General features: G+C 39.1%; 1 protein-coding gene and 1 long non-coding RNA gene across 2 annotated transcripts in view; one reads left to right on the top strand and one right to left on the bottom strand.

Moving 5' to 3' along the window:
* SESTD1 (SEC14 and spectrin domain containing 1) overlaps positions 1–16,007 on the top strand; it is a 198,827-nt gene that overhangs the window by 36,443 nt on the left and 146,377 nt on the right. Inside the window, exon 5 of the mRNA XM_065931855.1 lies at positions 10,793–10,915. The gene's annotated coding sequence lies outside the window, so the exon portion shown is untranslated. The remainder of the gene's footprint in view (positions 1–10,792; positions 10,916–16,007) is intronic.
* The window catches only part of LOC136165431 (uncharacterized), a 47,414-nt gene that overhangs the window by 13,237 nt on the left and 18,170 nt on the right, over positions 1–16,007 (bottom strand). The window lies entirely within an intron of this gene.

The raw sequence follows: 16,007 nt of genomic DNA, 5'->3' as shown, positions 1-16,007 counted from the left end.
AAAGAAAGCGAAGTTGCTCAGTCATGTCCGACTCTTTGCGACCCCATGGACTGTAATCTACCAACCTTCTCTGTCCATGGGATTTTCCAGGCAAGTGTACTGGAGTGGGTTGCCATTTCCTTCTGCAGGGGATCTTTCTGACCCAGGAATTGAACCCAAGTCTCCCACATTGCAGGCAGACACTTTACCGTCTGAGCCACCAGGGAAGTCCTAAGTGCCTATTTATGTTGCTAAGCACATATCTATATTTCAGGACTCCTCTGAGCCTTCAATAGACCATGATAGGTTGTGCACCTCTAAAAGGGTTTTAGGAGGCAACAATTTCCCAAACTTGATCTCTACTGAGGTGACTTATTTCAATCTCCTGGAACACTGTTTTGGAGAATGCATCTAAAAAGAAACATGTAGTCATTCAGACATTTTTCTCCAAAAAGTCAAGTATGCCAAGAGAACAAATGAAAACTTTCTTTGATACCTTGCAGATAGAAATTTTGGGACCCTGGTTCTAGGAAATTGTGGAATAACTTTTTAATATCCAAAGAGCATATAAAAATTAAAACAGAAGAAGGGAACTCAGGTTTCCATTATAAAGTAGTTCCTTTTTTTCCATTTGTAAAATTGAATTTTAAACCTCAGAAAGATCTTAAAATAACACCTCCTTTAGCCAATCCTCTGATTTTACAGATGAGGAAATTGAGGCCCAGATCAGTCAAGTGGTTTGTCCAGGATTATTCAGTTAGTTAGAACTCTAGTGTGGGATGAGAGCTTGGTTCTGATTGCACTCATTTCATGTTCTCTTCGTCTGGTAACTCCCACACAACAGGTCATTTTTTTTTTAATTAAAACATATAAAGAGAAAAATTAAAATTCTTCCTTTTAGTTCAGGTCAGTTCAGTCACTCAATCATGTCTGACTTTTTGCGACCCCATGGACTGCAGCACGCCAGGCTTCCCTGTCCATCACCAACTCCCAAAGTTTGCTCAGTCTCATGTCCACTGAGTCAGTGATGCCATCCAAACATCTCATCCTCTGTCATTCCCTTCTCTTGCCTTCAGTCTTGCCCAGCATCAGGGTCTTTTCCAAGGAGTCATTTCTTTGCATAAGGTGGCCAAAGTATTGGAGTTTCAGCTTGAGCATCAGTCCTTCCAAAGAATATTCAGGACTGATTTCCTTTCGGATTGACTGGTCAGATCTTCTTGCAGTCCGAGGGACTCTCAAGAGTCTTCTCCAACACCACAGTTCAAAAGCATAAATTCTTTGACACTCGGCTTTCTTTATGGTCCAACTCTCACATCCATACGTGGCTACTAGAAAAAGCAAAACTTTGACAGACCTTTGTTGGCAAAGTAATGTCTCTGCTTTTTAATATGCTGTCTAGGTTGGTCATAGTTTTTCTTCCAAGGAGCAAGCATCTTTTTATTTCATGGCTGTAGTCACCATCTGCAGTGATTTGGGAGCTCAAGAAAATAAAATCTGTCACTGTTTCCATTATTTCCCCATCTCTTTGCCATGAAGTGATAGGACCAGATGCCATGATCTTAGTTTTTTGAATGTTAAGTTTTAAACTAGCTTTTTCACTCTCTTCTTTCACTTTCATCAAAAATGCTTTCTTTACTCAGTCCTTTATTCCACAGCTCTCTCCAGAGTGAATAGTTTTGTTGCCTTTTTCTTTTGTGCCCAGGTATCTGTCCTTCTATAATTTATTGAAAACTATATTATTCGTCTGTGAATTTATTCAGTAAACAGTCAGGGAGCACATACTCTATTCCAGCCATACACAGTTGAAGTTTCTGCTCTCAGATTGCTCAGTCTGGTGTGAGAGATCGAACATTCTATGATAAGCGCCATGACAGAAGCTAGGTAAAAACTTAAGGGCCACATTTCTTGAATTGTGCAAAGTAAAGAGAGATTTTCTAGAAGGGACGAAACCTTAACTGAATCTCTTTGGGGGTAAATAAATAATGGATGGTTGTTCTGAGAGCAGCACAGCTAAAGCAGGGAAGTGCGTAGTGTGTCTGCTGATGGGAGTGTAGCAGGGAAATAAGTTTGGACACAGAGAAACACCAGATCATGGAAGGCCTTGTATCCAATGCTAATGACCTGGATCCCACATGTTAAAAAGATCCAGCTGGCAGCAATGAAGAGAAAGGATTAGAGTGAAAGAAGGCAAGAGGCTATGGCAGTGGTCCAAGGAAAAAGTGATGAGGGCCTGAAATATGACATGCAAGTAAGAATAGAAACAGCCTCTCCTCTCAAGAGAATGAGTGTGGCCTGGAACTAGGAGATGAAAATGCAAATGTAGAGTGGATTGGTGTGGAACTTGTTTTGGAGATAATATCCCAGAATTGCTATGGGACTAGATGATGTGGGTGTGGACCCAGAGAAGGGGAAGTTGAAGATAACTTACAGTGCTGGCTTAAACATCTAAGTAGAATGGCCCTGATCTGAGTTACAGAAATAGGAGACAAGCAGGGTTAGGAGAACATGTTTTGGACATGTTAAGTAAGACATTTAAGAGTGTGGCAAGTTGACAACTGGATATATGTGTGTTGAATGCAGAGGAGAGGTTTGGCCTAGAGATATTAATCTGGAAATCCTAAGTATATAGTGTAAGTACTGTGTTTAAAGTTATTAAATGGATGAGATTCTTTCCAGGGAACATGCACAGAAAAAAGAGTAAGTTAAAGATGCAGAATATGGAGGGCAGGAAAAGAAGAAGGCCCCAACCGAGGAGACCTAAGAATGATCCAAGAGATGACAGTGATGTAGGAGGAGAGCTGAAAGGTCTGTGGATGTATAAACTAAAAGCTCTCCAATTGAGGTATTAACAGGTGAAGAAAACAGAGATTTAGGAAGTACAGGAGAAAGGTACAATTCTGGAGTTGGCTGGGAAATAGGGAAAGATTGAAAGAGGCAGGGTCACACATAAAGTTGACTTGAGAGGACAGGAAATTGAGGAATTCTTCCCCCTGAAAATTGTATTTTTTTCTCTATAAAATAGAAGCAAGTTTATTTTCTGAAACAAAGAGGGAGTATTGTACTTGAGAGGATTTAACTAGACTAGGGAACAAATAAATGTTGTGGGGAATGAATGAGGGAGTCATCCACAGTGGTCTCGTGGAATGATTGGCGTGCACCATTAATGGTCCAGCTAAAATGGAACTCCAAGATGCTGAGGGGACACTGATTCATTCTTTTTATTTCCTTATTTGACTGTAGGGTCTTGTTGCAGCACATGGGATCCTCCCTGGGGCTCATGGGTTTCTCTGCAGTTGTGGCACACAGGCTCGGTTGCCCCACAGCATATGGGATCTGCCCAGACCAGGGACTGGACCTGTGTCCCCTGCATTGAAAGGTGGATTCTTATTGGTTCATTCTTTTTAAGTGTATAAGAGACAAACATTAGCATTTAAGAAAAGAGTTCATTTTTATAGAGAACTGATGAGCTTCTGGACTAGTCTTCCTTTTGGTTAATTACCCATACCACAGTAAGCCTGGACAATAGAATCAAGCAATCATAACTCAGAGCAGCACTCTTCACTTGATACTCCTCTTACCTGAACTGTGGTCTGAGTGCAGAGCAGGAAGTATGTAGACTAAATCCTGTGAACTTGGAGATCAAAGATAGCCAAGGGTCATAATCTCAGGATAATATATTTCATTGGATTGTGACATTATCTGATCAGATGGTTGATATTTTTACCTTCCTTGTTGAATACTATCAACCTAAAAGTTAATCATGTGAAAATTCTTCTCTGATAAGAAGGCTTGTTTTATTTTTTTTAGCTGTAACTAGACTCCAAAGCATAAAATGGAAACATTAAAGAATGTATTAATACCTTTAGACATGATTACATTTGTGGGGGAATTAAAGCAATAAAGAATAAGAAAGTCCACTTAAGGGGGAAACTTGAGACTAAATGAAAGAAACTTTCAAATAAGGCATTAATTATACTCCCATCGAAATCAGAATCTATTGTTTATTATTAATTTAAATAAACAATATATAGATAGATATACTTCCTACTGCAACTTCAGGGATATTAAAAAAGTTGAGATGAGAGGCCAGTTGCTTATGGGGCTTGAAAATCAATATTCGTCTAAAAGACTGTATAAGATAGCAGTTATGGGAACAGGCTGTGGGGTCAGATTGCCTGGGTTCACATTCTATTCATCATTTCTAAAACAAGAACCTTGAACAAGTTATTTAATTTCTTAGTCATTTTGTTTTCTAATCTGTAAAATGTAATTTAAATAGCATATATCTCATTGGGTTTTATGGAAATTAAATAAAATAATCCGTGATACTTTGTAAGTACTCGCTAAATGCTAGAATAAACTTTTGAATTTTTTTCCAATTTCTGGACTAAACAATACAGATATTCTTATGGGATAGGAGATACATTTTCAAACAGATAAAATTTTAAAACATACATCGTTTATAAAAAAAAATACTGTCAGCTATCAATGAGAGGCAAAAATCCTGTTTCATTTAGTCATTCAATATTCAACAAATATTTATTGACTGTCTATTATGAATCAAACATACTCCAAATGTTTGGCACAGAGGATAAATCAGAGAATAACAACAACAAAAACAAAAAACCCCCCAAATTCCCCTGTTGTTGTGGAGCTTAAATTCTATCAGGGAGAGATAGTAAATAAAAAATAAACACAGTAAATGAGGAATTTTAGAGTGTGTTGGAAGGTGATTAATATTATTAAAGCAAAAAAAAGTAGGGTATAGGGGATTATGAGTGGGGATTGGAAGGACGGGGAACAAAGGAAAGTTGCAATTTCAAGTAGGATCATCATGATTAAAAAATGGACAAAGGAACAGAATATTTTTCCAAAGACACACAAATAGCAAGCAGACATGAAAAGTTGCTCAGCATCACTAATCATCAAGGAAATGCAAATTAAGACCACAGTAAGATACTTCCTCACACTTGTCAGAATGACTATCATCAAAAAGACAGGAGATATATGTTGAAAGGATGTGGAGAAAAGGAAAGCTTCGCACAGTATTGGTGGGATTGTAAGTTGGTGCATACACTATATGGAAAACAGTGCGGCGGTTCCCCAAAAGATTAAAAATAGAACTGCCATATGATCTAGCAATTTCACTTCTGGGTATTTACCCCCCAAAGCACCAAAAACACTAATACTAAAAGATATTTGCACTCTAGCACATATATGCAACATTATTGCAATAGCCAACCTAAGTGTCCATCTGTAGGTGAATGGATAGAGAAGATGTGGAGCATGCTTGCGTGTGCATGCACACACATACACACACACAGGAATATTACTCAGCTATAAAAAATGAAATTTGCTGTTTGGGACACTACCAATGGATCTAGAGGGTATTAGCTTAAGGAAAGTAAGTCAGATAGAGAAAGACAAATAATTGCATGATCTAACTTCTAAGTGGAATCTAAAAACAAAAGAGATAAACCAAAATGAAAATAGACTCATAGATACAGAGAACAAATTGGTGGTTGCCAGAAGAGAGGGGAATAGGAGGGTGGGCAAAGTAGGTCAAGGAGATTAAGGTGTACAAACTTCCAGTTACATAAGACATACTCATGGGGATGTAATATAGACATAGTAACGTGTATGGTCTGAGCTTACTGCAGTGATCATTTCATAATGGGTATGTGCATTCTCAGTGACTCAGTCGTGTCTGGCTCTTTGCCATCGCATGGGCTGTAGCCCTTCTCTGTCCATGGAATCTCCCAGGCAGGAATACTGGAGTGGGTTGCCCTTTCCTTCTCCAGCGGGTCTTCCTGACCCAGGGATCAAATCTGGGTCTCCTGCGGCTCCTGCATTGGCAGGCAGATTCTTCACCACTGAGCCACCTAGGAAACTCCATTTCATGATGATTGCATGCAGATATCAAATCATTATGGATTATACCTGAAACAAAATAATAGTGAATATTCACTTTATTCAATTTTTAAGATACCAGAAACTAAGCTCTGTATAGCTTTTAAAAAGTTAAGTAATCAAGAGTATGTCTTATTGAAAAGGTAACATGAAAAAACAAAACAAAGCAAAACATGAGAAAGTGACCCTTGGGGGATTGTATAGGTTGCTAGCAGTGCCATAACAAAGCACCACAGACTGAGCCACTCAAGCTACAGAAATTTGTTTTCTCACAATTCAGGAGGTTAGAAGCCCAAGGTCAAAGTGTCTGCAGAGTAGGTTTTCTCTGGGCCTCTCTTCCTGGCTTATAGACGGCCGTGTTCTCCCTATGCTCTCATGTGGTCTTCAAACTGCATGTCTGTGTCCAAACTTCCTCTCATGGGTGGATTAGGGTCCACCTCATATGCCTCGCTTTAACTCAGTCACGTCTTGAAAGATCCTATCTCCAGTCACATTTTGAGGTACTTTAGGGGCCTGGGAGTCTTTCCAAGTGGCGCTAGTAGTAAAGAACCACTTGCCAGTGCAGGAGACGTAAGAGAGGCGGGCTCAATCCCTGGGTTGGGAAGATCCCCTGGAGGAGGGCATGGAAACCCACTCTTCTTGCCTGGAGAATCCCTCGGGCAGACGAGCCTGGAGGGCTGCAGTCCAGAGGGTCGCTGAGTCGGACGTGACTGAAGCGGCTTAGCATGCACACGTGCACAGGGGCTTAGAACCTAACACATGAATTTGAGAGACACACATTCAGTCCATAGGAGGGACATTTCACAAAGGAAGCAGCTAGATCAAAGGCTCTAAAGTGGGGATTTACAAGAGGTACTCGAGGAACAGCAGGACAAGCGTGGCATGGAAGGGGTGGGGATTGAGGGAAAGGCAGTTTGCGGGGGGTGTTACACACCGTTTAAGATCTTGGTGTGTTACTGTGAATGAGATGGAAAATCGTGACCGCACTTTTAGTGGGATAGTGACACATTTACTTTATTTTTTTAATTAATTTATTTTTTTAATTGAAGGATAATTGCTTTTCAGAATTTTGTTGTTTTCTGTCAAACCTCAGCATGAATCAGCCACAGGTATACCTCTATCCCCTCCCTTCTGAACCTCCCTCCCATCTCTCTCCCCATCCCACCCCTCTAGGTTGGTACAGAGCCCCTGTTTGAGTTTCCTGAGCCACACAGCAAATTCCCATTGGCTGTCTATTTTGTATATGGTAATGCAAGTTTCCATGTTACTCTTGCCATACATCTCACCCTCTCCACCCTTCTCCCCATGTCCATAAGCCTACTCTCTATGTCCGTTTGACACATTTACTTTATATTCCAAGTCACTGGCTGCTGTGTTGAAAACAGACCATCAGGAATAAGAGGAGAAAGGTGACCAACTGAAGGCCCCCACCATGAGCCAGAAGAGAGATGATGAGGCTCAGAGCAGGGGTACCGCAGTACGGGTGGTGGAGAGTGTCCGGATACATTTTGATATCTGTATATTCACTTATCAAGCACGCATTGAGTGTCCTCTATTTGTCATGGCCACTAATGGGGCAGAAATGGTCAGAAATGTGTCTAGAAAGATTCACAGAAAAAAAATGACATATGAAAGGAAAACTGAATTTCCTTTTTCAAAGAGAAGAAAATAATAGACAGAAATGCTTATAAAGATAGTAAAATGTAAGATCATTAGTGGTTATTAAAAAGATCTTTTAATTAAATGTCTACTCTATTCAAATATCAAGAAATTTGTGTATAAGATGATGAAGAATGCCATCCCAGTTCATTTAAGAGCTCTGGTACCATCTATTTCCCCTTACCTTTCAGCCTGTGTCTACATTCGATGTAAAATAAAACTTGACATTTCCCCTTTTCATAATCCAGACATCTGGTTGCAGCATGTGGGGCATTGAAAGGCACGAGAAGGGGAAGCGCTGATGTGAAACAAAGGGCAAGATGAAAAGGAGGGAAGAATGGGTGGGAGGAAAGAAACAAGGGATGCTTGGTGAAGGGGATGGGCAAAGAAAATTCATCCAGCCCTCACGCCAGGGTCCACAAACAAGCAAACAAACACTAACTGCAAATTGCATCTCGTCAGGAACAAAATGGAAAGGGACGTAGCTGTTGCAATCAGGGTTAACAACCACCACACTTTGAAAGGATGATGTATTAATTTGCTAGGACAGCCATTACAAAGTACCACAGACAATATGGTTAAACAAGAGAAATTTATTTTCTCAAGTTCTGGAGGCTGGAAGCCTTAAGATCAAGATGTGGGCCAGGCTGACTTCCGGGCTTTGCTGTCTGGCTTGCAAGTGACTGTCTGACTGTGTCCTCACATGGTGTTTCCTTTGACTCACGCATCTTTCGTGTCCTGTGTGTCAAAACTGCCTCTTCTTGTGAAGACACAATTCAGTCCATGACAGTACTTATGCAATTTCATTGAACATTTTAAAAATTCTTCATATATTCCTTTAATCCGTGTTGGAGTTTAAAAAGAATGCAGAGAATGAGATGGTTGGATAACATCACCGACCCAGTGGACATGAATTTGAACAAACTCCCGGAGATAGTGAAGGACAGGGGAGCCTAGCGTGCTGCAATCCATGGGGTTGCAAAGAGCTGGACACAGCAGCGACTGAACACCACCAGCAAAGCTTATTAATGAAATATACAGTCAAATACTTCAGTAGAGTTGCAACAAATATACAATAAACATTATTTGAACTTACTACCTTTTCATCGTTAGGAAACAAAAGTTTGATTAGCAAAATGAGCCTGATTCAGGCCATGTGTTATAACCACAGGTTTTTCAAGTAAAGTACTTAGGTTAATTAATGCCTTCTATTGTTCTGCAAACAGAACAAAGATACAGAATATACTTTAAATCTACAATACTATATGTGAATACAAGTATAAATAGTGGGAAACTAAATGCATAAATAATTCCTACCATGATACAGTGTGTTCAGTTAGATCTCATTTATTACATTGTCTTAAGATAAAATGTTTCAGAAATAAAATTAAAGGAGAATTTTCTACATATTTGGTTTTAAAAATTCCTCACAGATTGAGAATAATAATTATGTCTATATCAAAGATAGGTTGATAAACTAATTTGGAAGGATCTTAATTCTTTACTAAAACCAAAAATTAAAAAAAAAAGCTCATTTAAAATACAATGTGAAAACCAGTTCATATTTCTTGTCATATTTCACTTTTTTGTGGAGCAGAGGGAACTATAATTTGGGCTAAGTTCTTAGGAATAGAAGTCAAAACATTTATTACATTTTATGGGAATGGAAGTATGTGTTTGAGTATCTATTATATTTTCTAAAATTTTTTCTTTCAAGTACAAATAAATATTTATCTCTCCAAAAGGTACTGTTAATTTTGCCCTTCTCTTTGAAGAAACCTATGGCTCACTAAAAATCTGATGCTTTGACTTTACAGCTGTTGGAATTTCAGTCTCATAGCTATCCAGTGTGCCTGTTTAAACACTTGTTTATAAAGATGTGCTAAAGAAATGGCTGCTACCATGTGTTAACTTCACAGTGGGCAAAGCTGTCAGTCAGTTAGACTGCCCTATTTTTTTCCAGTCTATTTTTTCAAGTTGCAAATTCTAAATAAGCAGTCTGTTAAATTATTTCACATAATTTAAAAATAGCATGTCATTACCATCAACCACCAAGTAGAATGATTTAATTTTAAATCCCTTCTCCATTCACTTACTGAAGAAATGATTCTGTGATCAATTTGACCTTTCACCAGCATAATTGCCAAGTAATTAACAATGATAAATGATTACCATCTGAAAATTTTAACTAATCATTAAAGGATGGCATACACTTGGTACAAGCCAGGAACTGTTTTATACAAAATATTAGAAACACTTATTTCACCCATTCAGTGCATACTTTTGAAATGTCTATGATGTGCCAAAATTGTCCTCAAGTTTATTTTCCTAAGCTAAATGAAACAAATAAGTGATATATTAGAAGGTATTAAGTGGTACAGAAAATAATAAAAGTAGGAAAGGGGAACTGGGAATATGTTTGTGAGATTTAGAGGGTGCAATTATAAGTAGGATGTTCAGAAAAGATGAGGAGACGTGTGGGCTTCTGGAGGAGGTACAGCTGACCTACCATCCTGACTTGTCTGGGACTAACGGTTTCCCAGGATGCATCCTGTCGCTAAAACCAGGGCAGTCCCAGCCTAGGCAAACCAGAGAGTTGACCACCTGAGGTGTGTTCCAGATAGAGGAAGAAGAAGACAAAGGTCCTGAGAGGAGAGCATGTCTGGCAGTTTCAGCAACCAGTAAGGAGGCCAGTGTGGCTAGAGGAGATGAGTTCTGTCATGGAAAGGGGTCTCATCATTCAGGCCATGCCGCCTGAACCCACTCCTCAGCCTTGATGCACTCAACCCCAGATGCTGCCGATAGGCTTGCCCATGTTCTTTCCAGGGTCTTGCCGTAGCTGTAGAGACTTGCCTCCTCCAAGTTGGTGTTTCTTTGAGGGAGCAGCCCATGACTAATGACTGGTTAAGATGGGCCTACAGTGGCCTGGCCCCCGTCCTCAACCTGGCTCAACTTAGCCTAGACCTGTCCCTAAAATTGATTGAAGCCTCATCTGTAACCAACTGCAATTCACATTTTCCCTTCGCCTCAGTTCCTTACCCTGGTGCCTCAGATGGTAAAGAATCTGTCTACAGTGCAGGAGATGCATGTTCGATCCCTGTGTTTGGAAGATGCCCTGGAGGGGAAAATGGCTACCCCTCCGGTATTCTTGCCTGGGGAATCCCATGAATAGAGGAGTCTGGTGGGCCACAGTCCATGGGATCACAGAGTCGGACACAACTAACAATTTCACTTTTCTTTTCAGTTCCTTACAGGCAGGTTTCCTGAGAGCATTCCTCAGTAAGCTTTCCAGCTGCGTCTCCATTGTAGTATCTGTGGCGAACAAACCCAAGCCAAGACAGCACTTGAAAGTGATTTTGAGAGACAGGTAAAACGTCTGAAGGCTTTTGAAATAAACTGAAACCAGAAGTAGTTTCTCTTCTCTCTCTCTCCTTAGTCATAAAAGAGTACAGAACTTTCTTAGTTGCCTATTTCAGATTATTCTTCTGCACTTTGTTGTAGTTATTGCAGAGGGTGGGAGAACTGGGCTATAACCCAACTGGAAACTGTAGATGTGCTGAATGGTTGGCATTTCCCCCTTTGTTTCGACATGTGAGCAGTGGCAGGACCAACTCCTCAGCTGATGCAGAGAACCCACATACTCCTAGATGGGTTACATCATACATTGAATTCCATTGTGTTATTGGGACTGTGGTGGTTGTTTTAAATAAAGTAGGTACACCAAAGTGAAACAAGAAAAAGGGAAATCTTTGCCCTCAAGGATTTTATTCTACTCCCTCTGATCCACTTTATTGAAAATGTTCAATAATAAATGGCTTACTCCAGCATACCTCAGGAGCTTAATTTCCTGTGGAGCCAGCAGTAGTAGGCAGTGGTTGGGGAGATGAGGAAATATCAAATGGGAAAACAATGATCTCCTTTCTAGTCACACACGCCACTTAAATGTCCAGCTACCCAGGACATGTATTAGGTGTATTTATTATGGCCAGCATTTTCATATTTCAGGCTTCACTGTAGAGTTTCTAGGCCAACAATAGGCTCCAAATTCATATTACTTAGGAAAACAATGACTAGGAAAATATTAAGTAGGTGGTAACTCCATTCTTCATCTTGTGTGTGAAGAGGCCCTTTGTCCTACAGTTCAAATGTTGTTTTTAACAAACTTGCTCAGTGTAAAAGTCTCCCTGACATATGAATTTTTCCTGAGGATGTGTGAATTTTCTATATGACTAAAATTTTTTAGAGATGGACTATGATTAATAATTGTGTTTATGGTCTGTGTGTACAGTCTTAGCTATTCAGATTCAGAAATGAAAATAAAAAGGATGTTTTGCTTGATAAAATATTTATAAAGCTGTGAAAAGTACAGTTCTTTGAAAGTAGATCTAAATTTATTCCTGACTCTAAAACTGATTCAGGTGTGACAGACCTTAGAAGGGAGAGGTCCTGTAACACAATGAGGTTCTAAAAAAACAAGCAGATTTTGAATGAATCTTTCACATGAATTTTTAAAAAATAATTGTATGTATTTGTTTTTGACTCTGCTGCATTTGCATTGTTGTGCAAGCTTTCCTCTAGTTTGGGCAAGTGAGGGCCACTCTCTTGGGGTGCATGGACTTCTTGGGGTGCATGGAGCTTTTCTTGTTGCAGAGTGGGAGCTCTAGGGCGCATGGGTTTCATTAGTTATGGCTCCGGGACTTAGCTGCTCTGCAGCAAGTGGCAGCCTCCTGGATGAGGGATTGAACTTGTGTCTCCTGCATTGGTAGACAGACTCTTTACCACTGAGTGACCAGGGAATCCCCTCTTCCACATGAATTGAATTTAAAAAGTGGACGGTGGTGGGGACCCAACTGTGGATTCTGGGGCTCACTAAACAGATCTACAGCTTCTAGTAAATCCCCTAATCCTTCAGAACCTTGGCTACCTTACCAGTTTAATAGGACTGATTCCTATTCTGTCTATCTCTAAGAGAGAAACCTAAAAGATGCAGGTTCCATCCCTGGGTCAGGAAGATCCCCTGGAGGAGGGCATGGCTCCCCACTCCAGTATTCTGGCCTGGAGAGTCCCATGGACCGAGGAGCCTGGTGGGCTACAGTCCATAGCATCTCAAAGAGTCAGATACAACTGAAGTGACCTAGCATGTATGCCTGCTGTCTATCTCAGAACTGGGTACACGTGTTCATAGATGTGAGCATGACTTGAAATCATTCTTATTCCCATTACTTGCCTGATTAGCCAACTACTTCAGCTGAAAATGATGAGGTAGAAGGAAAGGCGAAGATAGAGAAATCCATAGTTCTTTCCTTTTTACTCCTTCCTTACATATCAGTATGCCCAAAGTACACAGTGGGGGTAGGATGCCTGAGTGTCAAGAAGTGAAACAAAAACAGTTGAATTAGTTTTGTGCAGTATTTCTACTGTTCTGTTAAGGACAAAATGTGCAAACTGTGTCATTTCTGTGATCCTGCATACATTAAATGTGCTATTTCTATTTGAAACTGACATTGCACAACATAAAGATGAATGGTAAAATTCACACTAGTTATTAAAAGTTTTGATTTTTCTTTCTGTTGGATGATGTTAAATGTCAAACAAAAGCATACCAATTAAAAGAGAGAGCAGGGGAGAAAAGGAAAAACTTTATATTAGCAACTTTAATAGTACTTTTTTTCCTGCTTTCCAACAGAGAGTCCTTCATTTCTATTTGCACTAGGCCCCACAAATTATGTAGCTGGCTTTCAGTATGTGTGTGTCTGTATGACAAAGAGAAAGAGAGGTAGGGAAAGATAAAGAGAGGAACCACACCTCCAGGTGTGGCCACTCAGAAGCTGTATATAAACCTGCTATGTGCCAGGCATGTGCCCCTGTGTTAGGCTCTGATGCAGACGTGAAGAACACAGGCTACATTTGGCTGCTGGAGAGTGATGAACCAAATTTGACACTTGTTGAGTTTGAAATAACAGGAGAACCTTCAAGTGAAAACAGTCTAAAAAACAGCTGGCCATGTATGTGTGGTGTTTTTAAAAGACATGAAGATAAACATATCAATTTGAAAGTCATTTGCATAGAAGCAATAGATGTTATAATAACAGTGAAAAGATGAAGTATATAAGAATAAACTTTAAAATAACTATGTACCATTTACGTGAAAAACACTACTGAAATACACAAAAGAAGACTTTAAATCAAAAACATTCTATGTTCTTGATGGAAATAATCAGCATGATAAAAATGTCAAATCTTCCTAAATGAATCTGTAAATTAAATCTGATCCCAATCTGTGTAACAATAAGAATGTTTCCATTTTAGAACTAGATAAGCTGGTTCTAAAGTTTATATGTAAAAATACATAAGCAAGAATAACAAGGAAAATTTCAGAAAACAAGGAAAAAGAGAGGACTCTCTATTATATAAAAGTACTCCCTGTTTAAAAGTATAATAATTAAACTAGGTTGGAGCATGTTCATCAGTAAAACACAATAGAATGTCTAGAAATAGACCAAAAAATGCAAGGAAGTGATTAAAAAAAAAAACACAGCATTTCAAATTAAGGAGGAAAGTAAAATTATTCAACAAATGGTTTTGCAGTGAGTGGATAGCAGTTGGGAAAAAATAAAACTTGGATTCCTACCTTACACTTTGCATGTAAATGAGTTCCAAATAGATCAAAGATCTAGACATAAAATAAACCCATAAAAGTACAAATGTAAAACTTGGGAAATTTTGCTTTAAATATCAGCATGGGAAAGGTTTTACAAGTATAACATAAAACACAGAAGCCATAAAGCGATGATTGGTGAATTTGTTTCCATAATAATCAGAAATTTTATAGGAAACAAAACACAACATAACTAACACAAACTAAAATTTGAGAATATATACAACACGTATTAGAAGCAAATTCCTATAATTCATAGGAAAAAAGGCCAACTATTCATACAAAATAGGAGTAAAGGGGGAGAAGGAATGAAAAAGTAAAGAAGGAAATACAAATTGCTCTTAAATGTATAGAAAAGATACCAATCCTCACCTAGTTATATACTACATTAGAAGCTACATTTCACTTATCAGACTGGCAAAAATTAAAAAAAAAAAAATTATAATAGAGTTACCAAGCATTGCTGGAGGAATTGTAATTGGAATAACCTCAATAAAAGGCAATTTCACAGGAGTCAGTCAAAATAACAAATGCATATACTCTTATTCTTCATAGAGAAAGCAAGGAATTCCAGAAAATCCTCTACTTTGGCTTCATTAACCACACCAAAGCCTTTGACTGTATGGATCACAATAAACTATGGAAAATTCCAAAAGAGAAATACCAGACCACCTTATTTGTCTCCTGGGAAACCTGTATGCAGGTCATGAAGCAACTGTTAGAACTGGACATGGAACAATGGGCTGGTTCAAAATTGAGGAAATCAAGGCTATATATTGTCACCTTGCTTATATGACTTATATTCTAAATGCCAGGCTGGATGAATCCCAAGCTGGAATCTAGATTCCTAGGAGAAATATCAATAACCTCAGATATACAGATGATACCACTGTAATGGCAGAAAGCAAAGAGAAACTAAAGAGCCTCTTGATGAGGATGAAAGAGGAGAGTGAAAAAGCTGGTTTAAAACTCAACACTCAAAAAACTAGGATCATGGCATCTGGTCCCATCACTTCTGGCAAATAGAAGGGGGGAAAGTGGAAACAGTGACAGATTTTATTTTTTTGGGCTCCAAAATCATTGCAGATGGTGACTACAGCCATGAAATTAAAAGATGTTTGCTTTTTGGAAGGAAAGCTATGACAAACCTAAACAACATATTAAAAAGCAAAGACATTACTTTGTCAACAAAGGTCTGTCTACTCAAAGTTTGGGTTTTTATAATAGTCATCTACAGATGTGAGAACTGGACCATAAAGAAGGCTGAGCACCGAAGAATCAATGTTTTTGAATTGTGCTGGAGAAGACTCTTGAGAGTCCCTTGGACTGCAAGGAGATCAAACCAGTCAGACCTAAAAGAAATCATCCCTGAATATTCATTGAAAGGACTTATGCTAAAACTTCAGCTTCAGCACTTTGGCCACCTGATGGGGAAGGGGCTACTCATTGGGAAAGACCTTGATACTGGGAAAGATTGAAGGCAGGAGGAGAGGGGGTGACAGAGGATGAGATGGTTGGATGGCATCACTGATACAATGGACATGGATTTGAGCAAACTCAGGGAGACAGTGAAAGCCAGAAAATTCTGGCGTGCTGCCGTCTGTGTGGTCCTGAAGAGTTGGACACAACTGAGCGACTGAACAGCAATATCCTTAGCAATTCTAGTCCTAAGTACTTATTCTGTAAGTACAAAATGATGTTTATAAAAGACTGTAGTATACTTGAAGCAGACTAAATGTTTAGCATTAGAAGACTGGTTTAAAAAATACATATTTAATTAATGAAATTCAATGTGTTTCAT

The sequence above is a fragment of the Muntiacus reevesi genome, chromosome 3 (assembly GCF_963930625.1).
Source record: "Muntiacus reevesi chromosome 3, mMunRee1.1, whole genome shotgun sequence".
Taxonomy (NCBI): Eukaryota; Metazoa; Chordata; class Mammalia; order Artiodactyla; family Cervidae; genus Muntiacus; species Muntiacus reevesi.
This window is presented reverse-complemented; position numbering and strand designations above follow the sequence as displayed.